At 44.3% G+C, this 18,391-nt stretch overlaps 1 pseudogene; it reads left to right on the top strand.

The window, feature by feature from the left end:
• The first annotated feature begins 10,605 nt into the window (after nucleotides 1-10,605).
• Nucleotides 10,606-12,479, top strand: LOC131556561 (katanin p80 WD40 repeat-containing subunit B1-like; annotated as a pseudogene).
• Nucleotides 12,480-18,391: the final 5,912 nt, after the last annotated feature.

The following is an 18,391-nucleotide window of genomic DNA, read 5'->3' as shown; positions in this document are numbered from 1 at the left end:
TCCTGGCTTTACTGCTGCTACAGTATGCCAATAGGAGAAAAACAAGTTAAAAGCCAATGTAGGTGGCACAAAAGAAAACCTGTCAAAAGTCAAGCTTTCCCTTATAGCCAGATGCTCCATAAACAAGTCAATAGTACAGCAACTCACCCCACAGCACCAGCTGAGAATCACCAGAACAAACAGGCAGAGAATCACCCTCATACCTCTGCAATAAGTTTCTTCCAGTACTGGCTCATGGTTGGTAAAAAACATGAAATGTCAGGATGTCAGAAGAAAATACTTGCTGTGATAGTGAAGATGAGAGAGGATCTTAAATTCTGCACAGAATTGCTAGCAACATGCTGAGGTAACAGTTATGCTCCATACATCAGCATCAAACATCATAGCTTGCCCAAGGATGAAAACTTCTGGAGCAGAAAACACATCACAGGGTTTCTTGAGGATATCTGCAATGCCACTGTCAGTATTCCTGGGCTGACAAAAACAATATAGGTTGGTAGACTACCCATTATTGTCAATGAGAAAAAAGGCTGAGAACAGCATGAGCTACAGAGATAAATATACATCCCCAGCCAAGAGGCAACTGTAAGAAAACTCCTTGGACAGCTGGCTCAACAATGTGAAAACAACTGACCTTCAAAGAAAACATTCCAGTTATCATTTAGTATCTTTTCCTCCATCCTGAGCAGGAGTCATCTGTATTTTCTCAAGTAACTGCATTCATTCTATGTTCATAGTCATATTCTTCTTGTTAATTCTGTCTCCCAGCTCATTTTAAATGATTTCTAGAGGGTGAGAAGAGCAAATGTAAACAGGTAAGCATTTTCAGAGTCTAAATAGCTGCTTCACTTGCAATTCTCAGCAAGAGCTTATGCAGAATAAAAGGTCTGCATCAGTCAACCCTAATATCTAACCTTAATCTTGATATATTATTGAGTTTATTCTTGTCTATGGCTGTGACAGAAATTGCTCATCTATGAGGAAGAAAATGAGCAGAGCCCTGTTCTATCATTTACATGGTGTCAAAAAGATGCTTTCCACACAAATAATAAAAAAAAAAAAAAAAAGAAAAAAGTCCCAGCCTTTGAGATTTTTAATCTAACTTTAAGGATTCACTACCAGTGGTTTCAATGCCACATGGCAACAGCATCATGTGTACGGACTGGTGGTATATGCATGTAGAGAGTTATTTTAGGGGTCTATTTTATTGACTATCATGCAGGGCTATTTTCAAACTACCAGTCCCACAAGGACATTTTCAGATATCAGCCAACAAATTGCACCTGATAACACACGCAAATATTGGAAGTTCTTGATAAACAGTGTCTCTGTGCTTGACACATTTACAAAATCTTTAATAGCTTTTAGTTTAATTTTTTTTCTGTTGAAAAAAAATTAAACTATTTTTGTTGGTCTGTTGTATTACCTATTTTCATAGTTAGCCACCAGTACAAATAATGACACTGGGGTTATGTTTTCTAGACATGTTCATTGACTTCAGAATGAAAAGATGGACTAATTTTCTGAATTTACAAGGATTAACCTGTGACACTTAAGCAGAGTGCCAATGACTTAATGTGATCAGAAGCAGGATATGAGGCTGGGCAATTCTAAGGGAAGTATAGCACAAGTTAATAAACCAGTGATATCTAAGAGAGGAATCCAGAAGGAATCTACCAAAAATCTCAAAGTGGAAGAACTATGTCACAAGAGGATACCAAGCTTGCCTTGTTCCATCTGGGAAAGAAGAAAGGGGCAGAAAGGTTGCCAGAGCTGGTTTTTATGAACACATGAAACATTGTGAGCATGAGATAGGGAAAAAAAACCCTTCAAGCCAAAGAACCAGAGGATAAAGACAACTAATGAATACACTTAGCCTACAAATTATGCCTGGCAAAGCAATGTTATTCATGAACAGCCTTCTAATGGGGGACAGAAGAAAGAGAGCAGGAAGTTCTAACTACTTTTTAATGGAGATTGATTAATCCGTGGAACAGACTGTATGATCTGTTTGCACCTCAAAAGTAGGGCTCAATGGTCTGGGACAGGAGGGAGTTTCTTGCACAGTTTAAGCCATAGGAACTGGGATGGGACTTGAGCACTGTGTTACACACAGAGCTGTCAACCAAAATATGTGTGACATGGGAGCAAAGGCTTGTGATCCAGCAGGTGCTTGGCTGTGAACAAGGATTTAACTCCAGCTCTGCTCTCCCTTCTGCTTGGACCCTGTTTAGAAGAGCTAGTGGATGGCCAGAAGGTAGAAAACTGCTGCTGGAAAGGTCAAGCTCCAGAAGAGGCTTATGGTACTGGGCTGACCCTTGTGCCAAGGGATTTTCTATTGTGATTTCTATTTCTTGTCCTACACCTTGCTGACAGGCTCTATGGTTTTCTGCTAAATCACTCCTTCTCGTGCCATTGTGAATGAATTCAGGACCTCAGGAGTACTTCTCAGAAACTGAAAGTCAGCAGTTTCTCTCTTCAATTAAAACTTACCAGAGAGAGCAGAGGGCTGTGTAGACAAGTGTCAGCAATACATCCACATCTACAAGAAAAATTTGGAACAACACAGGCCCATTCTCTGCAACTCAAACAGTTCTGAACAGTATGCTTAGAAAAGTCGCTGTCCTCTTCTCATAGAAAGATAAAGGACCAAATTTGTGCTGCTGCTTTTTAAAGTAGCTTGCCACAGAGTTTAACTGGGGGCCATAAAACAAGTTCCACAAGAGATGGAGAAGTGTGTCTCTATTTATAAATGTTCAATGTATCAAGATTGTTTTACCCAGGGCAAAGCAACACTAAACTGCTGAGTTTAATGGGGTGAGGCCAATCTCTTCTCATCAACAAAGACCGAACAAATGCAAAAGGTCACTTCTACCTTTCACACTTAGAGAGTGATCTCTTACACTTCCACAATCACTATTACTGTTCAAAGGTGAAACCTGTGCATTATACCTGTTGTATGTTGCATCCCAAACCCAGAACAACAGCTGTCTATATACCTGAGTTCACAAAATTCTCCATTGAAGTTGTTGCCACTTTCTCTACCTCTTTGGGATGTAGATCACATATCAACAGAGATTAGCATCTCATTACCTGTCTGATATTGTCCCTACAGGTATCCCAGTCAGATATTGCTGTGGCACCCTTGTCTTTGTATGAGCAGAATTCTTGAGATGTCATGCATGACTTTCACAAAGCAGGCCTGCCTCACAACACCTGACAAGAGATTTTTACACTGAGCCACTGGATCACAACCTGTAGTGTTATTTCACACTTATTCACCACTGCACACCTGCTCAGGTTTCCACCAAAACAATCTGCTCTGGCCCATTAATCAGTTACAGAGCTCTACCCTCTGCAGCAATGGTCAGTTCCAGACACATGGGGAATTTTACCCAAGATGTTAGTGGGCGGCCCTGCTGAGAATGGGTGAACATCAATGTAGGCTCCCAGTCAGCACCCTCAGCCATTAAAATTGATGGGAAACAGGAGGCTGAAACAAAATTTTAGAGTGAAAGAGAAAAATCAGGCTCTTTGCTGTAGTGCAGTATCTGCTCCACCACAAAAGAGACCAGATCCAGAGCAGTGCAGAGGGCGACTACGACTCAACTACTTTGCTAGGAGATGGTTGCACCAGCACTTCTGAGGTAACACAAAGGGACACAGGACCCTTGGGGCTTGTGGAAGCTGGAGGAAACACAGACGAGGTGGCAAGACACGGCCCAATTCAGTAGAAGATTCATAATTCTCCAAAGAGAGGGGGTCAAACTGTAGAGGGGGTCAAACTGAAGAAAATTCAGGAATCAGTATTTGTTGGATCAGGAAAACTAATAATAAATGAAACAGAAGTCTACTTACACTTCCTCTACACAAAGCTGTGAAGCAGTGATGAAGGGCTTGTGTCTGAAGGAGAAAGGACAATAAGAAGACAACAGCACCCTCCACTGGGGCAGGATGCTTAGCACATCTGCAGCTCGAAGTACGGGTTTCCAGCATATGAACTGAGAAAGAAGCAAGGAAGACACTCTCCAACTCTTCTGACCAGCCACATGTTCTTTGGGCTTGGCCTTCAAAGGCACCACTCTTACTTCTGAAGGAGGCTGGGATGTAGGTTAGCACTTCCTACAAAGGATGGTAATTGGGGCAGACTTTCTCCATCTCTTCATGTACTTCAGGGGAAAAGGTTTAGTCAAGCTGCTCTTATTTTAACATTACAACAGACAGTTTAAAACAGAAGCAATTTCTGCTCAGCAAATATCTATCATTTCAGTCATTGCTGGGTATCTTTCTATTAGATAGGCACAGCAAGAAGGGATGAATGCTTTTCTTCCCTTTTCTTAGCTTGCTTACAAAATTATACACCCCACTGCAGTTGTAGTTCCCTCTGCGGGGCTGGGGCTGTCGGGAAGGAACAGCTGCCCCAACAGAAAGTCTTCAAGGACCACTTGGTAAGAAACAGGCACTTATCTAGATTTAAAGAGTATGAACAGCCTTTTCAACAGGTTAAACACACAGATATACAGAAAGAGAGTAATGAAGAAAAGTGTCATATCCCTAAAGTACTCTGACAAAGCCTTGAGAGAAGTTACTTGGCTGCAGGCAAGATGCCAATGAAAGTGGTCCCCTGACATGAAACAAACTCAGATGAGTCAGGAAAGCTATAAGGTCACACAAAAACCACAGTGAAAGCATGGAGAGCTGGCTCTGGTGGAGGCAGAACTCAGTGAAAGCCCTGCAGGAAACACAGTGTGTTGCTAACTGTGTTACTGTGAGAACAGAGAGCAAATCATGGCTTTGAATATCCTCCCAAGCAAATCCAAAGCATTCTCAACACACCAACTGACCACAAGAATGGAAATCTTATTTTTTTAATGATGTGCCTTAGATACCTCTGAATTTCCCTGATGGGAGAGAGAACCTCCTTTCAAAACAAATTACAGCACATTTCACTTGTATGAAAACAACAGTGTCAGCAAGACTCTGGCTGTGTTTTTAGACTTCCCATATTCAGCGTATGAAACCATGTAAGAAAACCATAATAGCTGTATTTTCTTAAATACTTTTAGGCAGACCATTGTTTTGGGGACAGTTAGAAGAACATCATGATTCAGTACTGGTAGTGTCATGGCACATAAATAAAATTCTCACCGAGAGCATAACAATCGCTTTGTTTTGATGTGCACAGCTGAGCAAGAAGTCATCACCAAAATAAACTTGATTCAAACACACCAGAAATGTTTTTGTTTCTTTTCTTTTTGCTCTTTGCACTGAATTCTATGGCATGCAATCTGCATAGACTAGAGATTATTTTAACTATAACTTTTCGTTTTCAAAATATCTGTTGACTTATCTTTTTAGAATTTTTTAACTCTGCCTAAATATTTTTCATTGCTCATTATTTTGTTTACAGCCATGTGATAAAAAACACGAGAAGCAGATGAGCACAATTCTAACTTGTTATGGGAAAGAATGTGAGATTTAATTTGCATGTTTGAACATAAGCTCTTCTTGGAAAGACAAAGCATGTATGAAATTTCTTATCATAGAAGCCAAGATATTTTTAAGGTGTAAAGTCAAGCATATATAATTAACAGGGAGCAACAGGGCATTTGAGTAGAAACCCCCTGGTGAGTAAATAGAACTCTAGAGGCTTGCAAAGACCTTCCATTCCTTCTCCCAAGAACTGCATAATCATTACTAAAGTAATGATAATTGACAGTTCATGGACACACCTTAATTTTGTTTATATTTTAAAGCTTCCTCACATGGGAGGGAAGATATTCCCTGTCAGGCAATGCTTCCTCATGATTTTTTTTTTTTTATTCTCATTAAGGAAATATTTCAAATCACCAGTTTTGCTGTAAACTCCCTCCATTGCATACTCCCCTTCACTACTGTCGCATGCTAGAGGTGACACAAAGTCTTCAGCAATTTTCTATACAGACATTAACCATCCTGGTTTCCTTAGAGGTATGAGTTTTTCCCTCTTGCACACTGTGGTACAATCTCAGGATAAGCAGTGGTGGTATTGATAGAGGAGTCAGAGTTGCCACAAAACTGCTCAGGGAATGATATGGTCACCACAGTGGAAAAGGATACTGAGAGTATTCAGGTGGTATGCCAAGGCTGGTTTTGTCTTCATTACCAAAAAAGATACACATGAAAAGCTGGTATCTGCTATTCTCAATAAAATGCTAGGGAAGACAAAGCTCCTGTAGTTTCCACTTCTAGGCAAACTTCTAGAAGCTTACCCCACAGGTAAGGCACAAAATGCTGCTGAGATCATTTTCCTATCACAGAGTTACAGAGGTCTTCTTTCAACTAGGGTTTTACAGCTTAGGTATCCTGTATTGGGAATCCACTGGGAAAAATCCCACCTTTTCGGCTACAAAACTAATACAAAAGTTTACACCCCTGGTATCCAGACAGTCTACTTGCACTGTGACCTCAAACAAAACAGAGTAACAAACAGAGCAGAGGCAATAATTTGTGGTCAATCACACTGAAAAAAATGTCATAATGTCACTGGGTTAAAAAAAGATCTAATTTAATATGGTAGGACCCATGCCCACACACAAGCTCACTCATGGTTTTGTGTTGTGCTTTTGCTCTGCTGCCAGTTCTGATGCACATTTGTGCACCTGTGTGGATCCCCACAGCAGTGGCCAATGGCTTATCCACATCATAAATACTGCCAAGTTCCCTTCACCCCCCTTCACAAAAAGTAAATTCATTCTAATCACAGCTGGCTCTGGTGGCATTTTAAATTCCTTTTTTAGACTGCAGAAAGCTCCTTCTTTTTATTTTTAAATGAAAGTTAAATTCTCATGCAACCAGAATCCAAGACCAAACTTTAAAGAACAATGCTGCTGACCTAAAGGCATAATATGAACCACTGGAGACAGCAAATCCATCACCACTGAATCAAGGCTTAGCTAACTTCGGATTATCTTCCCACAAGTGATTTCTTTATTGTTCTCATGAAAGTGACTTCTAAATTAATGAGAAATACCCTGGGTGTTTATCCTATTGAGCTCTTTCTCTTGCTGCCTGAAAAAAAATTAATCATTGTTTAATTAATTATTTAGTCAGGTCCCTTTTGCAAAGAAATATCTTCATGCAAGCAGCTCTCACCACCAGACTTAAACAAAATCAGCAGTCCTATCTCATTTGATTTAACAGGAGATTACAGGCTAAATACCACTTTAATATTACATACTAAACAAACACAAAAAGAATAGTTCACCCAGAGGAAAAGAGCAAGTTGGGAAGATCTGGTGTTATTTGCCTTCTACTGTCATCAAGGAGGACACTTGAGACTTGGAAGGGCAGGCCTGTCAGCACCACAGGATGTAGCTCTTGTTAAAAGGAATACTACTTTTATATTAAAAATAGTGTTGTATTATTATAAAATATAACACAGATGTCTTAGCAGAATTCTAAACAGATGTATGATAACACACAATCCACACATAAATAGAAATAGCCAAAGGCAAAAACACAATTGGGCCAAAAAGTGAGGCTCTTCTCTTTAGTTTTGATTATTTTTGTAGATAAATATTGACTAATGTAATGCAAGAACATTGCAACCATATCCCCACTACAGGAGAGTGACTGAGACTGATATATCAACTTTTCTCATTGTTACATTTCTTGGCTCAGGTGCACCTTGAGAAAAGTCCTTCCCAAGTGTACTTAGCAGCTGTTCTGAAGCCACCAAATTGATGAGTAACAGCAGTGCCAAGTCTTGACTACGAACAAAGAGGATATGACAAAAGATTTCTGTTATTACAGTGGTACTTAGGTGACAAGCCTTGTGGAACAAGTACATCTGAGGGACATTTGGGACAGGCAAAGCAATTCAGCCGAGCAGTGAACTTGGATGACAATAATTCATGTTAAAACCTGTCAGCATCCAAAGGTATGATAGTGTCTGAGAAGTGAAGCTATCAGCCTCAATCTTGTGTTCCTCCTGTTTAAAAACCTGAGCTCTGCTTCACTTCTGAAAGGCAGCAGAGCAGCCCCTGGAAGGACAGAGCACACAGTGCACACAAACCACCTCCTCCCTCATTGTAGTTTTCAGTGATTTTGTTACTGCTTTCTCTCCCTAATCCCACATAGAAGAGAAAATTCCTTCTCCTCCCCATGGCTGCCCTAACACTTGGCCTAGACTAAGCAAGAGTCTCTGCAGCAGAGATTACCCAGCACATGGGGCAGAGTAGAAACTGCTCCATCCCAGGCAAACACCTCTCCTAACATCTTTTGGGGGGTGTTGGGTGGTTTTCTGACTCTTCACATTTCTTCTCTTTGCTCATCTGTGACTCCAGTTTCCTCCTGTATAAAACAATCAGCTCTACAGTACAGAAGTTTTCTGACCAGTCTCCACCTCAGCATGAATTTGTCAGAAGGTTATAATTCTCCTATAAAATGTCCCAGGATTTTCTGCGTTACTCCTCTCTGCATGGAGAAAGGTATGCAACACCAATCCTTATTTACTCTTCCTACCAATAATGTGCCCAGGATGCCTCCAGATCTGAGGATGAAATCCTTGATTTGAGACTCTTTCCCCATTTCAGTGGCCTGCTTATGCCATCCCAAGGCTGTGCCTCCATGTTGCTCTCAGCCAGAAAGCCCTGAAGGTTTCTCTGCTTTCCCTGAGCTCAAGACTGGGCAGCCAGGGCTGCACTTTTCATCAAGGTCAGAGGAAGCACTGACCATGCTGAACAGTGAACACCTATGGACAAAGCTGAAAGTTTTCACACCCCTACAGTTCCAAAAAGCCAGGTAATACAATTCAAAGGAAGCCAGGAGGTCCAGAGACAATTGTGGGCTCAAGATATCGCAAGATGTCACGCTCATACCGTGATGTCACGCTCAGGCGAAACCACTCCCCTTTTACCGTTACCCTGTTATAAATTACCCTGGCTAGCTGTTAATAAACGCCATTTCACCGTCCACCACATTGGTGTCTGTGTGGGCTTTGGTCCGTGTGGCAGGGGCGCTGCCACCAAGCTGTCCTCGACCCGGGACACCATGCCCCTAGCGGCGGCAACGAGTGGTGCCGAAAACCCGGGAACAATCCTGGAAGCAGGAATCGCCTGGGCAAGGGAATGGCAGCTGGAGCAGCGGGACTGTCTCCGGCAGGGAGGATGCTCCCAAAGAATCGACAAAGGGGGAAAATCTCGCACTGGGAATCGGTGAAAGAGGAAGGCTCACGCCTAGGACCGACGAAGGAGGAAGTCTCATGCCAGGGCAGCGGAAGAGGAAGTCTCGCACCGAAAATTGATGAAGGAGGAAGGCTCATGCCATGGTTGGCGAAGGAGGAGGGCTCACGCCAGGCTGGTGAAGGAGGAAGGTTCACGCCGTGGCCGGCGAAGGAGGAGGTCTCGCACCGAAAAAACAGCAAAGGAGAGAATTGAATCCCTTTCAAAGGTCATTTTTAAAATTCATAGACAGTGGGGCATAAACTGTGAACCGAGAGACTTTATCCTTGAGGCGTCAAGGCTTCTGCGCATTGGGGTACTTGAGCAGCTGGAAGATGTTCTCCACCCAGAAGTGTAGAATGGTTGCACCGGGGCCCTAGCAGAGGAGGCTATGTCCTCAGGCTCAGGGCGAAATCTAAAATTATGGGGCAGGGTCATGCAGGCTCTGCAAAAAGTTCAGCAAGTTCAGCAGGAGCGGGGAAAGTGGAAGGCCACCCAGGACTGCTTGCAGGAAGAGTCCCGGCAGGGTGTAGGGGTGGCCAGGCAGACCGCGGATGATCATGGGGATTTACAGCCGTGGCGATGCTCTTCACAGCTTCCAAGCCTAGGCGCCCTGGCTACAGGAAAAAAGCGGTCATTTTGGAACGGACTGCTGGAGGAGGCATGTGGTGCCACCGTTAGCTCAGAGGCGCGGAGTGCAGCCGTTAGCTTGGAGGTGGGGACGCTGCCATTAATTCGGACTCCGAGGGAGCTGGGGCAGGGCCTCCACCTTACATGCCATGGGGTGGTGAGCCCCCGAAGAGGAGGGAATGCGGGCACGGTCGGTGGGGGAAGAAGGGCTGCGGAACAGCGCAGACACGCGCGATCAAGAAAGAGGGGAAAAGCACGGAAAACCTATTCTTACGAGATGCTAGCATCCCCCAGCAGGAGGCGGGGCGAGCCTAGAGGGAAGGATCGGCTCAATGCTAAGAAAAAGGGGCAGCAGCGGCGGTGACGATGTCAGACCCTCCCAGCTGCAGCGGGCGTGGGCAGCACGGCGGGTCCGCAGCCCCTCGAACGCAGCAGGTCCATGAGTGGACAGCTGCGTGGCCAGGCTGGTCATAACAGCCCGGTGAAGGGCTGGTTGCGGGGTGGGGGCGGCCAGGGGGTCCCCACCACCACCAGCATCCAGGCAATCGCCCGAGCCCCGACCGACGCTCCCGTCCCATGATGTTTGTCAGCGGTGAGGCCTGGTCCCCCGCCACGCCGCCTCTCAGGAGAGTCTCGCCATGACCGTGTTTGAGTGCCTGCAGGATGGCTGCGGCAGCCCCGGTGCACGGCCTATCCGTAGGACGCACTAGCAGAGCAGAGCCCCGCCGGGAGGAAGAAGGCGCTGCCCACCCCAGAGGCACCACACTGAGCCATGGCTGTGGCCGTCACCATGAAGACGGCATGGAAGCTGCAAAAGATCATGGCCCACAGCAGCAAGGTGTCCTCAGTAGTCCTGGGAAATGGTTCAGGCCAGATACTGGCCGCTGGAGGAGACGACTGTCAGGTCAACATATGGTCAGTTAGCAAGCCCAACTGCATCATGATCTTGACAGGTCACACAACCCCCATCAAGAGCCTACAAGTGAACCCAAATGGGAAGCTCATAGTGGCAGGGTCCATTCGAGTTTGGGATCTGGAAGCTGCCAAAGTTCTTCGTACCCTACCAGGTCACAAAGCAAATATCTGCAGCCTTCATTTCCATCCTTTTGGAAGCTTTGTGGCATCTGGCTCTTTGGACACCAAAGAGTTGTGTCAGGACTGACATGGATCTGCACCGAACTGTGGCTCGCAGATTCAAGCTTCTGTATTATCCCTGTTCGGGCACCATTTGTCACAGTACAGGGAGGCTTGGGACTTTCAATATGAGAATTAGCAAGCTTTGTTCACGCTTTGTTTATTGATCAGAGCACTAAACATTTATCTACAACAAATAATAAGCTTATACATACTCTGCAAGCTAAGCAATTTATTGGTTATATTCTAGATATCAGCTTCTTCATTCTAAAGGAGTTACATCTGCTTTTTTCATGTCTCTAGTCTCTCAACTACAGCACTTTGTTATGGTAACACAGCTATGCTCAAGGACAGTGTCCTTGCAGGTGCAGGACTTAGATTAGCTGGGATCTTGTTACATAGCTATTTCTCCACAGGATATAAGAAGAAAAGGCTGTATCTTCACATTCAAGGGTCACACAGAAGCAGTTCAGTGTCTCTGCTTCAGCTCTGATGGGAAATGGGTGGCCTCTGCTGCTGACGATCACACTGTAAAGCTGTGGGATCTGACTGTTGGGAAGTTGATGTTTGAGTTTACAGGACACACCAGCCCAATAAACATTGTTGAATTCCATCCCAATGAGTACCTTAAGGCTTCTGGCAGCTCTGACAGGACTGTTCGGTTCTGGGACTTGGAGAAGTTTCAAGTTGTGAGCTGTATTGAAGAGGAGGCCACTCCTGTCAGGTGTGTGCTCTTCAACCCTGATGGCTGCTACTTGTACAGCAGCTTCCAGGACTCGCTGTGAGTGTACGGCTTGGGAGCCAGAGCGCTGCTTTGATGTGGTCTTGGCGAACTGGGGAAAAGCAGCTGACTTGTCTATCAGCAACAACCAGCTGATAGGAGTTTCCTTTGCACAAAGCACAGTCTCTTCCTTCATTGTGGATATCAGCAGAGTCCCAAAGTCACATGCTGTTCCTCAAGGGTTGATCAGGGACGACCAGCCTCTTGTGCCACCTACCCCCACAGGGTCTTCCCTTCACCGCATCTATGACAGGCCCTCAACGAGCTGCAGCAAGCCACAGAGCAGAGTGAAGCACAACTCTGAGAGTGAGAGGCACAGTCCTAGCAGTGAAGATGACTGGGATGAGAAGGAATCAAAGGCCGAGATCTAGAACCAGGAGGATTACAAAGAGATCTTCCAGCCCAAGAATGCAATCTGTTGAACTCCTCCTCAAAATGAGCCCTTTCCTGCCCCTCCTGAGGATGAGCCTGGAACTGCCAAGGAAGCAGTGAAGCCCAGCCAAGCTGTGGATGTCCAGACCTCGCTGCCAAAGCAGGAACTCCCTGATCCAGCCCAGAGGCCACTGAATGCCTCCTCAACTTCTTTGAGCAGAACAGAGCCATCAGTGATTCCTGCAGCCAGGAATGAGCCCATTGGCCTGAAGGCCTCTGACTTTCTTCCAGCTGTGAAGAACCAAAGCCATGGTAGTGCCTTTCGGGAACTGCTGCTCCTCATGGCTCTCCTGGACTAACAGCCACCACCTCCTCATGTACAAATACAGGTGGCCAAGCTTCCCCTGTTCATGGTCTGGCTGGATTTCAGATCTCTCTGTGTGCCCGTCCTTTCCCCCTGCCCCTCTCCAGCATGGTAGGGAAGTACAATCTGCCTGGCTGGTTGCCCAGCCAGCCCTAGTCCCTTAGGGGCTGGATGGAGGACCCTAGTGGAGAGATGTGTGTGCTGTGTGAGGGGCCCTGGTGGGTGGAGGGCTCCACAGAGCCCTGTAGGGAAGCTGCTTCATTTCAGCTCTTCATCTCAGCATCCAGCTCTGGGCTGCTCTGTGTGCTGGCCTGTACCTGCAGGAGGGCTCTGAGCCTGCTGTCACCCCTCCTTCCCACTTGTGCTGTCAGTTCTTGTTGCCTGGCCCTGTGGGCCGGGGCCCTGCTCTCGCTATGCGGCTGCTGAGGACTGCAGACACTGCCCCACAAACACCTGCTGTGGGGTGATGCCCTTTCCATACAGAAGGGACTTCAACTGCCATGGGGGACCAGCTTCATCTGACATGGGCAAGGACACTGTGCCACTGTGCTGGTGCATCTCAAGGACCTGAACCAAGAGACTTTCTCTTGGCTTCTCAGCCATCCCTGCTGGCACCCAGGGCTTCAGAGGATATCAAATATCTGAATGAAATATACCAAATGACTTAGATTTGGAGCCAGGCTTGAATTTTGCAGTCCAGGCATATCTAGAGGTGTCTGAATACGAGAGATTTACTGGAAAGAGTTATATATACCCTTATAATAATATGTATTTGTAATGTATAGGCCCATATATATCAAGAGTGTTGCAGAGAGAGAATCCATGGCTTTGGACGTTTGCAAGAAGAGCATGTATAGAAGAAAACCATCATTTTCTGTGCCCAACCTGGCTTGATTGGTGTACCTTCTACCAAATAGTTTTCCTTGTTTTGATAGAAAAGGAGCAGAAATATGGCTGAGTATCTCATCTGAGACTTTGTCTTAGCACTTGAGGAATGCAGAGGATATCAAATAAACCCTTTAACACCCTGCGTTGTAACATCTGTACAACACAGCTTAGAGATTGTTGTTCTGCTATTACTACCTAGTAAAGTGGGCCAAACCGCACCTTCAGGGCAAAACTAATAAAACTTGTCAAGTTTATTTTGCAGGACTGAATCTTTAGACACCCCCGCAACCCGTATACCCTGCTTCATGAAGGCCACAAGAAGTCATTGAGCAACCCGGCAGCAGACTGTACTAGGGTTGTGAGAAATTCCATGGCTGAACGGGAAGAGATGCTGGCACAGAGAAAGACTGGGGGAGAGGCTCAACAGAAATGTTTTCAATCATGGTTCAAAGTTTTGGAAGAATTCAATTGTGTAATGGTTTGATTGCATGTTCATAATTGTTGTTTTTAAAAGAAAAGTCTTGTTTTAAGGAATATCCATCAAGTAGAGTTAGAACCCTGGCCAAGTTCTAACTGTACTTAAGTGGAATAGGATGATGTCCATCAAGCGGAGTTTGAACTCTGGCCAAGTTCTAACTCTACTTGAATGGAACGATCAACTGTTTTATCACTTGTGTGTGTGTTACCTGATTGATTTCCCAAGCATCAACAGGGAGAAGCCTCTACAAAAGTGCCAAAAAGCTGAGGAAGAAGTCCTGCAAAAATGTTTGAGTCACGGTTCATACAGGCCCCATGATTTGTCGCCTTTGATTCCATCTTATTAGGCCCCTGGCATTGACTTTGGACCTTACAGTTTAAACAAGTGTTAAAAAGATGTTTTAGTGTTGTTCTTTAAAAACCAGTTAAGAATAGTTAACATTTTGCATGTTAAATACTTACAGTTAAGACGAGTTTGTTACGGTTATGTTGCATTGTTCAGTTTCAGTACATTTTTACCAGTTACACGTTTCCCACTTGTCAGTTTTAACCTTAGCATTTTCTATGTTTTAGCTGGTCGTAAAAGGAGGAGGAAACGTGGGCTCAAGATATCACAAGATGTCACACTCATAACGCAATGTCACACTCAGGAGAAACCACTCCCCTTTTACCGTTACCCTACCGTTACCCCCATTATAAATTACCCTGGCTAGCTGTTAATAAACGCCATTTCACCGTCCACCACATTGGAGTCTGCGTGTGCTTTGGTCCGTGTGGCAGGGGCGCTGCCACCAAGCCGTCCTCGACCCAGGACACCACGCCCCTAGCGACGGCGACAGACAATGCTGTGTTGAACCAGACACATTGCCTCCGACTTTCATGTTCCCAGATTTAGGTAGCACACCATTGTTACCCCCATTGTTTCCACACAGAAATCCATATTCACAACACCTCAAAAGAAAAACATGATCCCTACCAGTCAACTTCAGGAAATCAAGATATGCTTTGCTCCCCATCTCCTAAGGCTCTCTTCCTTTCCTCTGCCCCTCATTTACTGATTATGAGCATCAGCTGCTTGGTGCAACTCATAGAGGAAACCTCAGCAGCAGCATCTCTCACCTGGAGGAGGTCTGAAGAGCAGGGCGAGGCGAGGGAAGAGGAATTGGGTTACCAGAAAAACTCTCCTTTGTCCTCCAGCCTGTAGTATGGAAAAAGAAATCAATATTGAGTTTCAGATGAAAATAAAAAGGTTTTATTTGAAACACTCTCTCTGTCTTTAACTGGAGAAGGTATATTTTCTACAACTAATAAGTTCTATATCTTTTTATATACTTTTAAGGGAATACGTAATTAATATGGTTTTAAAGTAAACTTTGTAAAAGACATTTTAATATCAGCAAATTGTAATTCCAAAGCTAGCTGTTGAATTGAGCATGTATCCAAGGTTATTTCTGTTCCTCAATATAATAGTATTGGGTTAGTGCATTAAGATAAAATGTGCTGGTTTGCTTGTTTGTTATTGAAAGGGTATTTCCCCCTAGAAACATGTACTTCTTTTATCTTTACAGAGCTATATTAAGACAGAGAAAAGAATGGACAAGCATCTCTTAGTGTGCACTTCCACTTTGTCTGCAGCCCAATTACTAATTTTATTTGTATGCATTAACATTTGAAACAACAAATAAAATTATTTGTTATTTAATAAATACATAAAAATGTAGAATCCATGTGCTAACTTAATTATACATAACATCTTTCCCATCCTGGAAAAAAAATCTAGTTCCCAGGAGAGAGGGAAGGGAAGGAGGGACAGGGAGAGGGTGGTGGCAATTGCTTTTCTGGGGAAATGGAGTTGCAAAAGCATCCCAGGAGATTGGGCAGATGAGGAGGAACAATGGAGAAATGGGACTGCATGGAAGGTCATACTGCTGTTGATACTTTTAGAGGCTGGAAGAAGTGAGGGAAAAAGGAAAGACTAAACACAACTGCTTCCCAATGGTACCACCATGGTATGTCCCCTTGCTCAAAAAGGATGGCAGCAGCAATCCCAGCACTGCTTGGAGCTACCCAGTGCTAGACAGTCATGGATTGCCCAAGAGCCAGCCTTCACATCAGCGGGATAGGACAGGCAGAGCATTCTTCCTGGGCCATCCTGCCCTACAGAGCCACCAGCACCACAAAATGCTCTTTAACCTCATCTCCCCATAGCTACAGGAGAGACTCAGCCCCCAGGACTCCTCCCTGCTAACTCCCCAGCACCAGGGTTAAGGAGGCCCCGAGGGCTGGTTGTCTGAATCACTCTGAGTTTTGGGCCCAGGTGCTCTAAGAGTGAGAGCACTAAGATAAGATTGACTGTAACCAGTCTGGGGCTTCCCAGGCCAAGATAAGAGTCCAGTGAGGGGCCTTCGAGGTCTTGGACTGGAGTACCTCCCCTGCAAGGAAAGTCAGAAATGGGGCTGTTCAGCCTGGAGCAGGCTTAGGAAGAGTCTCATGATACATATAAATACCTGAGGGGAGGGTGCAAAGAGGATGGAGCCAGGCTCTTAATGGTGACATGTGACAGATCAGACTCAATGGCTACAAACTGAAATACAGGAAGTTCTCTCAGAACACCAGGAAACACTTTTTCACTCTGAGGGTGACCAAGCAGTGACAAGTTATCCAGAGAGGTTGTAGAGTCTCAGTCCTTGGAAATATTCAAAATATCTCCAAGATATTTTGAAAAGATATTGCATCAAGGCCATATCTCAGCTGGGTCATATATGCATATGACATTGCTCCAGCAGCACTTCACCTTCATCTCCAAGAGACAACTGGGCACAGAGGAACTTCCCTGTGCCTGCATTTCTCCTGGAAGGAAGCCCAGAAAAATTGCAATGTGCACATTCAAACTCCAGCCTGGGCCAGTAGACAAGAAAGTAAAATTCACTGACAAGTGTTGCCATGGCTGGTGATCCCCCTTCACTTATGTTTTCTGCATGCTGCACCAGCACTGACAAATGCAGGTGTTTCATGTCAGCCACACTTAAGCCACCCAACAAACTAGTTCCTTCTCCTGAGGGACAGGCCCCCATGGCTGGCACACCCAATTTTCTAGTCAATATTTCATCATTGCTTTTAAAATATACCTTCCAGTTCATAATAAATGGAATAGGCTTTCAAAAGAGAATTTGCTGCAGAAAAAAATTGCTCATATATTACTGCATACAAGTATTTGAGCCCCTCTAAGGCAGAAATAATACTACAGGCAGTACAGAAAAATCTTTGAATACGTTTGTACTTTCATATACTATAAGTCTTGGTTTAAAAAGTGAAGCGTTTTTTCCAGAAAATTTAACTGGGAGATTAAGACCTGGAGAAAAAAATGAGCCATTTATCCTTTAGTATGTGGGGTTAATTTAATTTTCAAACCATACCAAATTGAATTATACATACTTTTATTTTTTTAATATTAAAACAGTCTCAAATGTAATAGAAGCATTAAAGGGAGTATGGCATTGTAAAAGGAAGACTTTGGCAGTGTGGAAAAGAAAAAAAAACACAGGAAGGAAGGTAGTACCCACCCCATGAAAGGTTAAAGGCTTGTCACTTGAGGAATTCTTATTGTTTATACACACATGTATTCCTTTGGCTAGGGCGGTACACGTAAATGGCATTCTTACTTCCTCTCTCTGTGCTCAAGGTCTAATAATACAAATAGAATTGGAGATTAATGTCATTTTTATGCTTGTTTTTCATCCCTGGCAAGTCTATAAAGCAATCTCTCGATAAAGTTTCAGAGCTAAAATAAATTCACACACTTTACAGTAAGTCTAGATGGGCTGCAGAAGTAGTTACATTGAAACGCCATCTAATTACAGAAAATAAATCCTTCCTATCTAGACCCCATACAAAAGCCTGCATCCCATCTTTTTGCCTTAAAGGGGAAATCTCAGAGCCCAGCTGTTAAATATTCTTAGGCTGGAGTGGGCTTGGAAGGCAGCTTTAGACCACACATCACTATTTCTAGAAGATGCCTTGAGCAGAGGGAAAGAGGGGGTCACACACTTTGCCTGTGAAGGACGGGTCACACTGGCTCTTGGTACTTTGCTCCTTGCATTTACACAGGACTCTCCACATGGATGGGAATAAATTGGTACTTTTTAACACAGGAATGACACCTGCTGCAGTCTCACAGGCACCAACAAGCAGGCCTGACACCAGTGTTTCGTTACCACCACCAGAATTACAGTGAGTGACAGCCAGAAAATTGTTAAGTATTTCAGCAGGACTGGGGCAGAGCTCTGATTAATATTTAAGCACCTATGTTTGCAGAAGCAACATTCTTATTTGCTTTAAAAATACTTCTCATTACAGTGTAGTCCAGCATTCATAAGGCAAAATATAGCCATGTGGCTTTTGTGAATAATCTCATCCTTCGTTTTCTTGTTTGAAACAATTTTCATAACCATACGGCAGTATTTCAGTAATTCACACTGTAATTGAACTGGAACTGCTGGATTAAGACAATCTTCCATCTTCAATGCCTACCTGCAGAACCAA

This window comes from Ammospiza caudacuta, chromosome 1 (genome assembly GCF_027887145.1).
Source record: "Ammospiza caudacuta isolate bAmmCau1 chromosome 1, bAmmCau1.pri, whole genome shotgun sequence".
Taxonomy (NCBI): Eukaryota; Metazoa; Chordata; class Aves; order Passeriformes; family Passerellidae; genus Ammospiza; species Ammospiza caudacuta.
This window is presented reverse-complemented; position numbering and strand designations above follow the sequence as displayed.